At 44.9% G+C, this 13681-nt stretch overlaps 1 protein-coding gene across 5 annotated transcripts in view; it reads left to right on the plus strand.

Annotated features, from left to right (window-relative positions):
* Positions 1 to 2325: 2325 nt before the first annotated feature.
* KAT6B (lysine acetyltransferase 6B) overlaps positions 2326 to 13681 on the plus strand; it is a 192668-nt gene continuing 181312 nt past the window's right edge. For 2 of the 5 annotated variants that reach the window (XM_043598136.1, XM_043598139.1), the window contains exon 1: positions 2326 to 2438. The gene's annotated coding sequence lies outside the window, so the exon portion shown is untranslated. Of the gene's footprint in view, positions 2439 to 3168; positions 3546 to 13681 lie in introns of those variants that run through there. The other 3 variants (XM_043598138.1, XM_043598135.1, XM_043598137.1) reach the window with 3 other exon arrangements.

The following is a 13681-nucleotide window of genomic DNA, read 5'->3' on the forward strand; positions in this document are numbered from 1 at the left end:
GTTTCTTCTGTGTTTGCCAGCTCCTGGGGTTACAGGAGTACAAGTTTTAGGTAAATAAGGCCCATTTCTCTCTAAAGGTGTCTCTTCTTGATGCACTGGAGATCCATGTGGCTAACTCATTAGTGATAGCAAGTGTTAGATGCTCATAAATCTCCCACAATTCATTGGCTGAAGACATCTTAAATGTGGACTTTTTGGCTTTTAGTGTCTTTGGTTGCTTCTTTAGCGAACTTCAGTTTGAGTGTACAGATTTGGGGTCTTGAAATTTGTTTTCAATTAAGACATGGTTTATTTTTATTGCTTGAGATAAAATGCAGTCTGGGGGACTCAAATCTAAGTTACAAAATAATGTGCATCTGGGCAGACCATAGGGGGAAAAAAAAGAACATAAAGGCTAACTTGTCTGCCAGGATTCTTAAGTTTACTTAGTAACTTCATGGAGAATAAAAACCCCAGCACCTGCATTATAAAAAGAGCACACCTTATAAATGTCCTACTCTTTGAAATACCTAAATGAACTAGGCTGAATTATGAACTAATGGCTTGTAAAAAATTCACCTTGAGCCAGCTACTGAAGATACTAAATAAGAGATAAAGGCTGAGGAAACCCAACACGCTGTTTGTTTGTTTTATCAGTAATGTAGCTCAAAAGTAGCCAAGCCAGTGGTGGATGGGGAACTTTCCCTGTGTTTTGTTTCCCTGAGCTGAGCCTGCAAATGCCAAGATTTAATCTAAAGAGGTTTGTGTTTTAAAAACTAACAACCAAGTAATAAAACACCTATAAAAGGGGTTTATAATGGAACTGGTGACAGTTTTGAGTGTAGTATTACAACTCTTCTGCTCCCCTCTCCCTTTTTCTATTCTTTCATCCAACTCCGTGCCCTTTGTCTTAGCTCCTTTCTCACCTTGTTGTCAAGAAGCATGTAAGTAGGGGCAGCTCACACCCCAGAGGTGCAAGCATCTTTAAAAAGTGAAGTGTGTATTGTGCTCTGCATTTGATGACAGGGTTGTGCTGCTTGTTTTGTCTGAGATAAGTTGCTCTAACAAAGTACCTACCTAGTTTGCACAGTGGTTTTGAATGGGAAGTTGGAGATGCTGCTGCGGTGTCAGTGGCATGAGGATGTTGGGAGTCAACCAGGGCAGGAGGCCCGGGGCCTCTCCCTGGCACCCTGCCTCACCCTGATCTGCCAGAGCCCAAGATCTGCCTGACTCCAGGGACAGACTTCAGTCAACAGGTGGTTTTCCACCCAGGCCATCAAGCCTGAAACTTGGTTCTTTTACAAAGCCAAAGTTCTCCCCCTCCGGAAGAAATGGCGCCTCAGAAGGGAAACTTCATACTCAAACTCTGTAGGAGCCATTTCTCGAGGCTACTTTTCTTATTTTCCGAAGTCGCCCCTGCCAGCATCCCATCCATCCTCAGGAATAGCGAGGGACGGTCTTTTCAGTCTGGAGGGCGCTGGGAGGCACGAGGGCAGCGTGAGAGTGGCCTCGCCTGGGCGACCAGAGGAGCCCCGGCCTCCCTCGTGTGGGCCTCAGGAACTCGGGGGGCCCAGGGGAAGCCTGGAAAACCGAACTTAGCCATCAGCCTTCGTTCGAACGCTGGCTAGAGGGGGAAGGGCCCCCCAGCGGTCTTTCCCCGACTCCCCCCCGCCCCCAGCACCTCTGCCATCCCTCTGCACCGCCTAAGAAAGCACTCAAAACGCAGCTGAGCTCTACAGCTCATCTCAGGCTGGGAGAGGGCATCTTGAGGGGGCAGTTTCCCCCTCCGGCCCACGTCTGACATCCCCACTCCCACCCAAGGATGCTGCCGCCGTGCCCTGTCCGCGGTCGCTGAATGTCACTGCTCCCTCTTCCTCCTGATCAGGGTAGACACAGCTCCCGAGGCATCTCCCACCCCAAAACTGCCGCGATCACCCGAGGGTGTAACGCCCGGGCGGAGGACGAAGTTTGGGGCCCACAGCAGCGGGAGGGGGGACGCGTTGGCGAGGACCGCACCTCTCAGTCCCAGCCCTGGCGGGCACACTCCCCGCCCCAAACGGCCCAGGCTTCCCCATCCTCCCGCGGACACCGGCATCCCCGCCCTCCCCCGAGGGCGGCGAGCGGAGCCCCCCAGGGCGGAGGCAGGTACCCCCGGGGCGGGGACTGGGGCGGGCGGGGTCCAGGCTGCGCCCCCGGCCGGGCCGGGCGGGCTAGCTGGCGGCGCGGGGGGAGCGGGGCTGGGCGGCGCTGCCTCGGGCTCTGTGCGCTGCAGCCCGGAGCCGAGGAGGAGGAGGCGGAGGAGGAGAAGGAGGCGGCGGCGGTGGGTCCCGGGCGGGGGGAGCGCGGCGCTGCGGACCCGGGCGGCTGGCAAAGGACGAGGCGGAGGCTGAGGAAGGCAGCGGGGAGACCCGGGCTGCAGCAACAAAGGGCAGCAAGCGATTGGCCGGGCTGCAGGCGAGGTTAGCCGGGGACCGGGGTGGCTGGAGGCAGCGGCGAACGGTGCACGTGCTTGCAGACACGGGCTAGTGTGGAGCCGGGGGGTGCACGCCCGGCGGGTAGGGGCTTGCTCCCCCTCGGCATGGGATGGCGAGTAGGCTGCAGCGACATCGCTCTGCCTGCACCCGGCCTTGGGCTTGCAGGGTAGGGGTGTGTGGGGGGTAAGGATGCGAGCCAGGGGGCGGGCGAGTAGTCGCCCGGGACGGGACGGGAGAGGGTGGAGGAGGGGGCGGGATGGAACGCTCCGGGCGGCGCGCCCGTCCGCGCGCTCCACCGCGGGAGCTGGTGACTGAGAACCTCGAATTTTAACTTCGCGTGCCCGCCCGCGCGCGCCCGCCCGCTCCCACCCCTAAATCCTGCGGCCGCCGCCAGCGATCAGCTCTCACACAAACTTTAGCTGCGGGCTAGGGGATTTGGGGTTGAGTGGGGGAGGGGAGAGGGAAAAGGCCCTCTGATTGGCGTTGTATGCAGCCAATAAGGCCAAGCGCCTCTTCTGCCAGTAGACCCAATCCATTTCTAGAGGTTGAGGGGGTGGGTAGGTGGAAGTAGAGGTGGCGCGGTGTCTGGGAGAGAGAAAAAGGGCTAGACCAATAGGTGCCCAGAAGAGGCGGGCCCAGCAGTCTGTTGATTGGTACTGGCAGTGGACCCACCCCCGGGGTGGTTCCGGAGGGGGGGGATGATGGGTCGAGGGGTGTGTCTATGCGGAGGCGAGATGACCGGCAGGAACCTGCCCCAATGGGCTGCAGGGTGGTTAGTGTGTGGGTGACGGACAGACCCGCAGGCCAACGGGTGGCCATAAGTGTCTGTGGTCTCCTCCAATGGAGCAGCGCCGGGGCGGGGCCGCGGCTCGGGTTTAATGAGACTCCATTGGGCTGTAATCAGTGTCATGTCGGATTCATGTCAACGACAACAACAGGGGGACACAAAATGGCGGCGGCTTAGCTCCTACCCCTGGCGGCGGAGGCAACGGTGGCGGAGGCGACGGCACCTCCTCCAGGCGGCAGCCGCGGCTTCTTTCTCAGGCAGCGGCAGCGCCCCCGGCAGGCGCGGTGGCGGTGGCGCGCGGCCAGGTCTGTCACCCACCCCGCGCATTCCCAGGGGGAGGAGACTGGACGGGAGGGGGGGCGGAAGGTGGGGGAGATCGGGAGCTTGTGACGCCCCTCCCACAGGCCTCTGCGCGAGGGTCACCGCGGGGCCGCTCGGGGTCAGGCTGCCCCTGAGCGTGACGGTAGGGGGCGGGGGGGAAAGGGAGGAGGGACAGGCCCCGCCCCTCAGCGGGGCCTCCAGGGCAATGGGCGGGGCTCGAGGGTGGAGGGGGCGGGGTCATATCTGGGTGGGGGCGGGGCTCGGGTGGTCGGAAGGCGAGGGTTTGGAGGGGTTTTCTGAGTGGGAGTGACCTGGTAGGAATGGGGGTGGGGGGCAGTGAGTGTCTGGGCAAGACTGGTGAGTGGGTGGCGGGTGGGAGGAGAAACTGGAGGTGTGCAAGCAGGTGTAAAGTGAGAGTAGGGAGTGGTGCAACATTGGAGTTGTGGAAGGGGGACCGAGGGCTATGTGAGGGCAGGTGAAATGATGCAAAAGGATGGGATTGCAGTTATCTGAGGACAGTAAGAATAGGTTTGGGTGTGGTGGATGTGGAGTGGAGTTGAGAGAGCAGTAAAGAGTAGATATCGGATTGGGGGAAGTATTGGGGAAAAGTGAGGAGCAAGTACAGTCGCTGTAGTGAAGCAGGTATCTGGGTATATTGGCATATTGGAATTGTAAAGGAGGTTTGGGGTCTATGAAGCATTAAAAAACATGGAAGAATGGTATGGATATGCTTGTGAGAGTCTTGAACGATAAGACAGCAGAGCAGAACTTGCATAATATATCTGTAGTAGATCTTAGGAAGATGGGGGGATTCTGGGGGTTGAGAAAAGGCGGCAGGTGTGAAAAAAAATGGGTGGGGCTGGGCAGTGGATCTAGGTGAATGTGATTTGGTGGACTAAACCAGGATTGGGGATAGGGCAAAGAAAGGTGTTAGTTTGGGAGACCAGGTTGTTGACAGGCTGAATTTCTTGGGTGAAACTTGAGCTGGAGTCTTGAGGTAGGGCAGGGTGTCTATTTCAGGGGGACACCTTAGTACTGCCTTGGGAAAGACATTGTGTCTTTTGAATGTACAAGTACTAAAGTACTTGGTATGGCAAGAGTATGGGCAGAGTGCAGGAAATTAGTTGTGGGAGACAAGGGGCAAAGGCAGAGGGACTAGATTGCAAGTGGTTTCCTGTGCTCCATGAGGGTGTTTAAGCTCTGCAATTGGGAGAAGGTGTTAGGATGTGATAGAGAGAGTATTGCACAGAAGTTGTGAGAGAATAGTGATAAAGAATGAAAGATGTGGAACATAGGTAATGAGAACCAGTGAACCAAGTATCAAGTATGTTTGGGGTGGAGGTACTAAGAAATTCAAAGTAAAGAGTATAGAAAGACTCTTCGGAATATGGACAGGAGGTGAAAGTAGCAAATGGGAATCAATTATGCTAGGATAATGTTAGTTTTGTGGTGCTCCAAAAAAGTTATCATTATTATTTTGGTATAAATGTGAGTACAGTACATTCTTCCTGTCTTACTTGTGTACCCTAGATTTTCTGGGATAGCCCTGAAATAACACACTCCCATTTTTACATAAATTCTTCACACATGTATCAAAATGAATTGGGGCAATCTTTTTATGTTTTTAAGAAGGATAGGAAAATATTGCATATTTCAGTAAGCGATAAGATTTTTACCTGAGAACTTCTACTTAGGGTTGAAGGTTGGGGAGCTGAAATGATGATTTAAAAAAAAAAAAAAAGGGAAGATAAAGGAAGGTTGTAACGTTAAAGGAGGAACTTAGGGGAATGACTGGTCGGTGCTGATGACATGGTCAGTTGAAGTTTTGCCTACGAGCTACACTCAGGCCTCTGAGTAAAGTGGGTGTTATGTCATTGCCGTTATGCCAGATGTTTATCTCATGTACTTTTTGTGAAGATAAGATGGAAACTGTCAGATGTAAGGCATAATGTGAATGAAAAGTAAAATAGGGTGAGTGTTGGAAGGTAGTTGAGGAATTTTAATAAGTAATTTTAATGGACTTCAAAAAACTTCATGGGTTTTTACATACCAGTTAGAAGAATCCTTAACCAACTGGTCTGGCTTTATTAAATGCCAGGATTCTTAACAGGTGACTTTTCAGTCTCTTAGATCGTTTTCCTCAAAATACCTTCAGTTTTCCACATGCGTATACTTGCTTGTATTTGTATAAAGTGAGCAGGAAGGAAATTGTTTTATGAAAGTGGGGATGTGTGAGCTATAGTGATCAGTCTTTGTTTGCAGAATGGTAATGATGCATGGATGGGAGAAGTGTGATGAAGGGATGTTTTTCTTCTCTTATAATGCTTAAATCTGCATTTCCAAAGCACCTTACAGCACCTCTTTGTAGGACTCACAATCTTGCACAATTTGTTTTTTTTTTTTAATCATCCATTCTGCTGTTGCTGGATATTTGAGTTTTTTTTTAAAATGTAGTTTATTGTCAAATTGGTTTCCATATGACACCCAGTGCTCATTCCAACAAGTGCCCTTCTCAGTGCCCACCACCCACTTTCCCCTCTCCCCCACCTCCCATCAACCCTCAGTTTGTTCCCAGTATTTAAGAGTCTCTTATGGTTTGCCTCCCTCCCTCTCTGTAACTTTTTCCCCCTCCCCCTCCCCCATGGTCTTATGTTAAGTTTCTCAAGATCCACATATGAGTGAAAACAATATGGTATCTGTCTTTCTCTGACTGACTTATTTCACTTAGCAGAATACCCTCCAGTTCCATCCACATTGTTGCAAATGGCAAGATTTCATTCTTTCTCATTGTCAAGTAGTATTCCATTGTATATATAAACCACATTTTCTTTATCTCTTCATCAGTTGATGGACTTTAGGCTCTTTCCATAATTTGGCTATTGTTGAAAGTGCTGCTATAAACATTGGGGTACATGGGCCCCTATGCATTAGCACTCCTGTATCCCTTGGGTAAATTCCTAGCAATGCTATTGCTGGGTCATAGGGTAGTTCTATTTTTAAATTTTTGAGGAACCTCCATACTGTTTTCCAGAGCGGCTGCACCAGTTTGCATTCCCACCAACAGTGCAAGAGGTTTCCCGTTTCTCCACATCCTTGCCAGCATCTATAGTCTCCTGACTTGTTCATTTTAGCCACTCTGACTGGCGTGAGGTGGACTGGCGTCAGAGTGGACTCACAATCTTGCACAATTTTTTTTTTTTTTTAATCATCCATTCTGTTGCTGGGTATTTGAGTTTTTTCCACTTTGGGGAAATTGTGTACAAAGCTGCTATGAGTGTTCTTGTACTGTCATGTGGGTACACGTGTGCATATGTTTCTCTAAGGTGTACACCTGGGAATGGAATTGCTGTACATAGACAGGGTGACCATTTATCCTAGCTTATGCCTGTTGTCACAGTGTATAACCCCTTTAATTCACAAAAGTGTCTGGATGATGAGTTGTATGATCACTCTAGTCATGAGGTATGCTTGTCTTCAACTTGACTAGGTACCAGACTGTTTTACAAAGTGGTGTACCAGACCACAGTCCTTCCTATGATATGTGAGAATTCCCATTGCTTCTTGTCCTCTCCAGAACTCTGATTCATAGCTTTTCAAATTAGCCAATCTGAACTGCATTTGACTGGTTAGTAATCAGGTTGAGTGGCTTTTCATATATTTATTGGCTACTTGGATTTCCTTGTTTGTAAAATTCCTGTTCAGTTCTGCCCCGTATTTATTTATTTTTTAAACTGGACCTTGTGTCTTTTACTGGTATTTCAAAGTTCTTTATTTACTCTAGATACCGATCCTTTGTATATGTATGTTGCAAACGTCTACTTCCATATTGTGGTTTGCCTTTTCACTCTCTTTATGGTGTCTTTTAATGAACAGAAGTTCTTCATTTTAATGGAGTCAAATTTATTGGTGTTTTCTTTATGGTTAGTGCTTTTTGTGTCCTGTTTTAAGACTCTTTTCCCACCCTTAGGTCAAGAAGATATTCTTGTATTATTTTCTAAAATCTTGATTGACCTTAAAAGATCTATGATTATGAGTAAAATACACTGTTCTTGACCCCATCCTTGCCATTACAAATCTATTTTTGGTTTGGCCACTTTCTTCTGCTCTGTCTTGAATTTTTACTTGTGCTGACTTCCCCTGTCTCTTAGGAGAAAATGGTCATATAGACAGAAATTCAGCTAGATTAGATTTCACAGGTCTCCAGCTGACTTGTATTGCCCTTTTTCCTTTTATGAGCTTGCATTTTATTGTGTTCCTGCTATATGTCTGCCACCATCCTTGGTTCTTTCATATTTGTTATCTCAACTATTCCTCTTAACAGTTCTGCAAAACAGAGATGTATAATCTTTTTCATGGAGGAGAAAACGGAGACTTAGATTGATTGACGTGTCCGATATCCCACAGTTTAGGTAGCTGGCAAAGTGGGGACTTGATCCCTGAACTCTCTAGGTATGTCCCATCCCAGCATACCTCCTTGTTGAATAAGATTTCAGATGCCTATTTGATAATATCCAAAATCAAGGAGAGTAACTTTCTTACCTATAATGTAACATGTCCCAATTAAAGCACATGTAGTTACTGTGAAACTCAATAAAATTATTGGCCTCTCTGTGTATATTAAAGTAAGTAAAGTTAGGGGCACCTGGGTGGCTCAGTTGGTTGAATGTCCGACTTCAGCTCAGGTCATGATCTCCTGGTTTGTGGGTTTGAGCCCCATGTTGGGCTTTGCACTAACAGCGCAGAGCCTGTTTTCGATTCTCTCTCTCCCTCTCTCTCTGCCCCTCCCCTGCCCATGCTTGTGCACGCACGTGCTCTCTCTCTCAAAAATAAATAAATGTTAAAACAAATTTTTAGAAAGTAAGTAAAGCTAGAGTAGTCAGTGGACCTTAAGGGGTCCTGGGATAGGTGATAGAGGTCCTGTAAACCCTTGAAATTGTATGCAAATGTCTGTATGTATATGGATTCATTTCTAAAAATAGATCTTTAATTTTCTTGAGGTTCTCAAGGGGGAACCCTAATTTGTTTTCAGGCTGTACAGGATACCCTGTTTGAAGACATTTGTAATAAAGTTAATGCAGTATTCTCCAATGATCTGTATTTTCAAAATAATCTTTTAAAAATTCAGAGTTTTTTTCCCCAATACATTATTCTCAGTCTTTGTCATTAAAACCTGGTTAAAGCTAATTTACAATTAGGAAGAAATCCAGGATTGAATAGGAATTTTTAAATGCCAAAAAAAGACCTTCTAAATTTAGTTGATTATTTCTTAAATGAGAGTGCTTAGTTATAATATCATCATTACTAATCAGTGTACCCTGGCTCCAAAGGCCTGATGACTTCAAATGACTTTTCATCTTGTCTCTAAAATCCTCTGTTTTACAAGGGATCAAATTTCCTGTGAGGTTCCTAACAGTGTGATTAAAGTTTAGAGACTGAAACTATTGAGCGCTTAAATGTAGGAATGACTATGCAAGCCTAATTCTTGGGCTTCACCAGGAGATTTGGGGCATGTCTCTACTAATTTGTGATGATGATGCTGAAACTAATCTTTGCTAGGGATTATGGAAGCCATAATAGTTTATTGATGGTTCAGTTATTGTTTGTTGAAGCAGATATACACAATTATAGTTTAATGACATAACAAGGATATTGTCAACTAGGAGAGCATGACATGAAAAATTAAACTTCCAATTAATATAATATGTATTAGTTGAAATGATAATTTTCATGGTGATTTAGCCTCTTAGAAATCCTTGGAAAACATTATTAGCTTGTGAATTGGAAACTCTCTATGTTAATGAGTAGTGAGAAAGAATTTAGTATTATTCCAAAAAAAGGGGGGGAATTTAATATTCATTTCAATTAACAGTTATTGAGTGCCTACTCTGGGCTTGCTGCTGAATTAGACTCTTAAGTTGAACAAGATTGTTGTTGGGAGAGATGAAATACTGGTTGCTTTTGTTTGTTCAGTCATCCTTCACTCCAGTCTATACTGGATGGATATTATTGCCAGAGTGATTCAAACATTCAACAAATTTGTGCATGTGTGGGTGCACTTCACTATGCCGTACTGTGTCACTACTCCTGCGTTAGCTTCCTATTACTTCATATGTCATGTTCACACACCTCAGCCTGGCTTTTGTTACATCCAGCTTTATTTCTTACTTCTCTTCAACACATACTGGCTCTAGGCATGCATATGGGCTCAGCGTCCCTTTTATTAGGCAGTTCATTCTTAGCTCCTGTGCCTTCTGCTAGATTCCCTTCATTCATTAACTGATGCATTCCTTTAACAAATAGGCACTGAACCCCTCTTATGTTCAAGTTGTGGTCCTGGGAAATCTAGGGGCATACAAAGGTGAAATCAAACATGAATCCCATTTTTTTTTTTAATGTTTATTTATTTGGGGGAGAGACAGAGACAGAGAGACAGAGAGGGAGAGAGAGAGAGGCAGAGAGGGGAGGACAGAGAATCTGATGCGGAACTTGAACTCACAAACCTTGAGATCATGACCTGAGCCAAAGTCAGATGCTTAACTGACTGAGCCACCCAGACGCCCCAAACAAGAATCCTGTTCTTAAGAATTTCCCAATTCTGGTAAGGGAGAGGAGGTAAACACATAAATGAGCACAGTACAAAGTAGAAAATGAATGCTAAAATACTAAGATAGCTAAAAGCTTCCTGTTAGACAAAGACATGTAGGGCTTCTGAGAAGGTGTTCATTTTTACTGGACCATGAAGGATTTGAATTTTTACTTCATTTGGGTGAAGAAACTGGGCGGTTATCCAAGTTCCGCCTGGTCTTTCAAGGTCCAGTTTATGTCCCATCCATCCAAGGGGTGTTTTACTCACTCAGCAAGGTAAAGTTACAGTTGTTTCCAGACTTTTTCCCTTTTGTAATCAGAGGAACCCTTTCAGTGAAGCAAATCTTATGGAAAGACCCATTATAAATGGGACAGTTAAAGTAGAGCTGCTTAGTTGGGTGCAAGGAGTTATGTGGCCTTAGTGTTTAAGCCACAGGGGTACCTGCAGGTGATATCCAAGACACTTACTCACAAGAGATCCAAGGAGTCTAGTTTGAAAGCCAGTGGAGAGACAGGAAAGAGTTTAGGTTTTAACATTTGAATTAAAATCCTTCATGACTTAGTGGTCTGAAGTCTTGACCAAGTCATGTCTCAGTTTTCCTTTTGCAAAATGGGGCAACAATGCTACCTTACAGGGTTGTTTGGGTTGTTTTTTTTGTTTTGTTTTTGTTTTTTTCCAACGTTTATTTATTATTTTTGGGACAGAGAGAGACAGAGCATGAACGGGGGAGGGGCAGAGAGAGAGGGAGACACAGAATCGGAAACAGGCTCCAGGCTCTGAGCCATCAGCCCAGAGCCCGACGCGGGGCTCGAACTCACGGACCACGAGATCGTGACCTGGCTGAAGTCGGACGCTTAACCGACTGCGCCACCCAGGCGCCCCTTTGCAGGGTTGTTTTAATGTTTACTGATAATATGTGTAAAGTGCCTGTTCCACAGTAGGTGTTAGAAAATGGTTAGCATTATAGTTTAGTGCTTTCTTTTTTTTAAGTGATATATTGAGGTGAAATTTACATAATATAAATGTAACCGTTTAAAGCGAACAATTCATTGGCACCTGGGTGGCTTAGTTGGTTAAGCCTCCTACTCTTGATTTTGACTCAAGTCATGAGATCCAGTCCCATATGCAACTTGGGATTCTCTTTCTCCCGCGCTTTCTCTCTCTTTTAAAAGAAAGAAATTGAACAATTCAGTGACACTTAGTACATTCACAGTGTTGTGTGACCACCACCCTTGTCTCGTTCCAAAATATTTTTATCAATCTAAAATAAAATCCCTTACCCGTTAAGCAATTTCTCCTCATTCCTTCACTTCCCAGGCCCTACCAATCTATGTTCTATGTATGGGTTTACCTATTCTGGATGTTCCATATAAATGGAATTATACTATATGACTTTTTGTGTCTGGCTTCTTTTCTAACAAATATCACCATATGGATGCTGTTCGATGTTGTCAGACAGCAGATATTTGTTAACTGAGGACACTATTTTGAGCAACTGTGCCCATAGTCTGTGTTGGATGGTTATAGAAGAAAAAAATTAAGGTCTCTTTAAGCAGTGTATGTTCTGTTTCAGAAGATACTGTTAAGATTTGTGGGTCCTCACTCAGTTACATAACAGGCTATGAAAAAATCCAGGAGCATATAAAAGTGAGAGAGCTAAAAATAACTTAGCAAGTAAGACCCAGGATGACAAAAGAGTAAACTCTATTGTTAATCTTTACTTTAAGCACTGTTTTTGGCTCATCTGTAATCTCATGACTCAAGTATTATGACATTGATTTTGAAACAACACACAGCTTTATTGAAAGCTGTGAGGAGGTTTCACATAATATTTATGATCCAGGGTATTTTGACTCTTCTTATGCTGACATGAATATTTCTGAATAGTGTTGATATTTATATGATACTAATGAAGCCAAAAGCTCATGTTGGACTAAGCATTTCTCTAGATCTGTTTAGAATAGTTTGTAATGAATGATGTAAATACATCCATACAACCATATAATTTACTGATATTATTTTCTAGTTAAAAATAAAGTGATTGAAGCCCTTAGAAAATAGAATAATTTAATTTGATGTAGCATGAGTCCTCAGAATTAATTTGGAATAATTCACTCCCTTTTGGGTAGCCTTTTAGTCCAACTTTCATTTTATAGAAAAAAATGAAAAGAGAATAATGATTTTTTAGGGTTGTTCTTGTGATAGAATGTCCTTTCTACATGTGAAACAAATCTTGGTGCTCTGAAAAAGAGAAGTGGTGTGGATAATTGCAAATTGGGGAAAAAAGCATTTCTGTTTGACTTTTGAATGAATTATGCTTTTTTTTTTTCTTTTGCTATAGATTTGTCTTTCTAGTTAGATACTGCTTAGACTAAAATTAGTTTTCAATCTATTCTCTTAATGTATACCAATTTACAGTGTGGCCATTGGGATGTCAGAAACAAACTTGCCTAAGATTAAAAAATTTGCTGTGGATAATATACAAAGTGGATGTGTTTAGTTGACAATTGGCTACAGATAAGAGACTACTGATTCTTTTCCTCTCCTAGCTGTGTGTGTGTGTATGCTTTAACACAGATTCCGCTTGTAGCATAGAGCTGCTGAGTTACATCTGCTTCTGCCTAATTAACTCTGTTGGTTGGTGTCAGATGAGAGCTAATTTTAAGATTAAATTGAAGAGTGTGGTGTGTGTCTAGTTGGGGGAGGGGAGAAGGAGGATGTAAGGTTGCTTGGTTGTTTTTATAAGATAAAAATGAAATTATTCACGGTATTGCTTTAAATTTATTTTTTGCCTTTGAAGTGAACATGATCACTGTTGTCCACTGTTGTCCTAAAGTGTGATCTGTGTTAATACATATTTAGTATTGTGAAAGCTGGTACATCCTTCTCTTAGGTACAATTATTGGCCATATCTTGATTATCCAGTCAGTACATTGATGCCAGGTGACCTCTGGGTGAAATAGTGAAAGTTTCCTGGGAAAGTTAATACTGAGCTTCAAACAATAATTGACTTTTTTTTCCCAGACAAAATGTTATACCTGCCTGGCTATTTGAGTAATACCAATTTTTTTTTTCCTCATGATGAGATTCTTGCTTAGACTCTATCACAGTCTGGAGGACAGATCTGGTTATCTTAAAGAAGAACAAAATTTCTTTCTTTTTTGAGAGAGAGAGAGAGAGAGAGAGAGTGTGTGTGTGTGTGTGTGTGCGCGCGCGCGCATGTAAATGAGCAGGGGAGGGTCAGAGAGAGGAGAGAGAATTTAAGCAGGCTCTGCTGAGCACAGAGCCCTATGCAGGGCTTGATTTCACAACTCTGAGATCATGACCTGAGCAAAAATCAGAGTTGGACGCTTAACTGACTGAGCCACCCAGGCACCCCCCAATTTTTTTTTTAAGTTTGTTTATTTTGAGAGAGAGAGAATGTGCACATGCAAGCAGAGGAGAGCAGAGACAGAGAATCCCAAGCAGGCTCTGTGCTGTCAGTGCAAAGCACCGCACAGGGCTTGATCTCATTAACCTGGAGATCACGACCTG

This window comes from Prionailurus bengalensis, chromosome D2 (genome assembly GCF_016509475.1).
Source record: "Prionailurus bengalensis isolate Pbe53 chromosome D2, Fcat_Pben_1.1_paternal_pri, whole genome shotgun sequence".
NCBI lineage: Eukaryota > Metazoa > Chordata > Mammalia > Carnivora > Felidae > Prionailurus > Prionailurus bengalensis.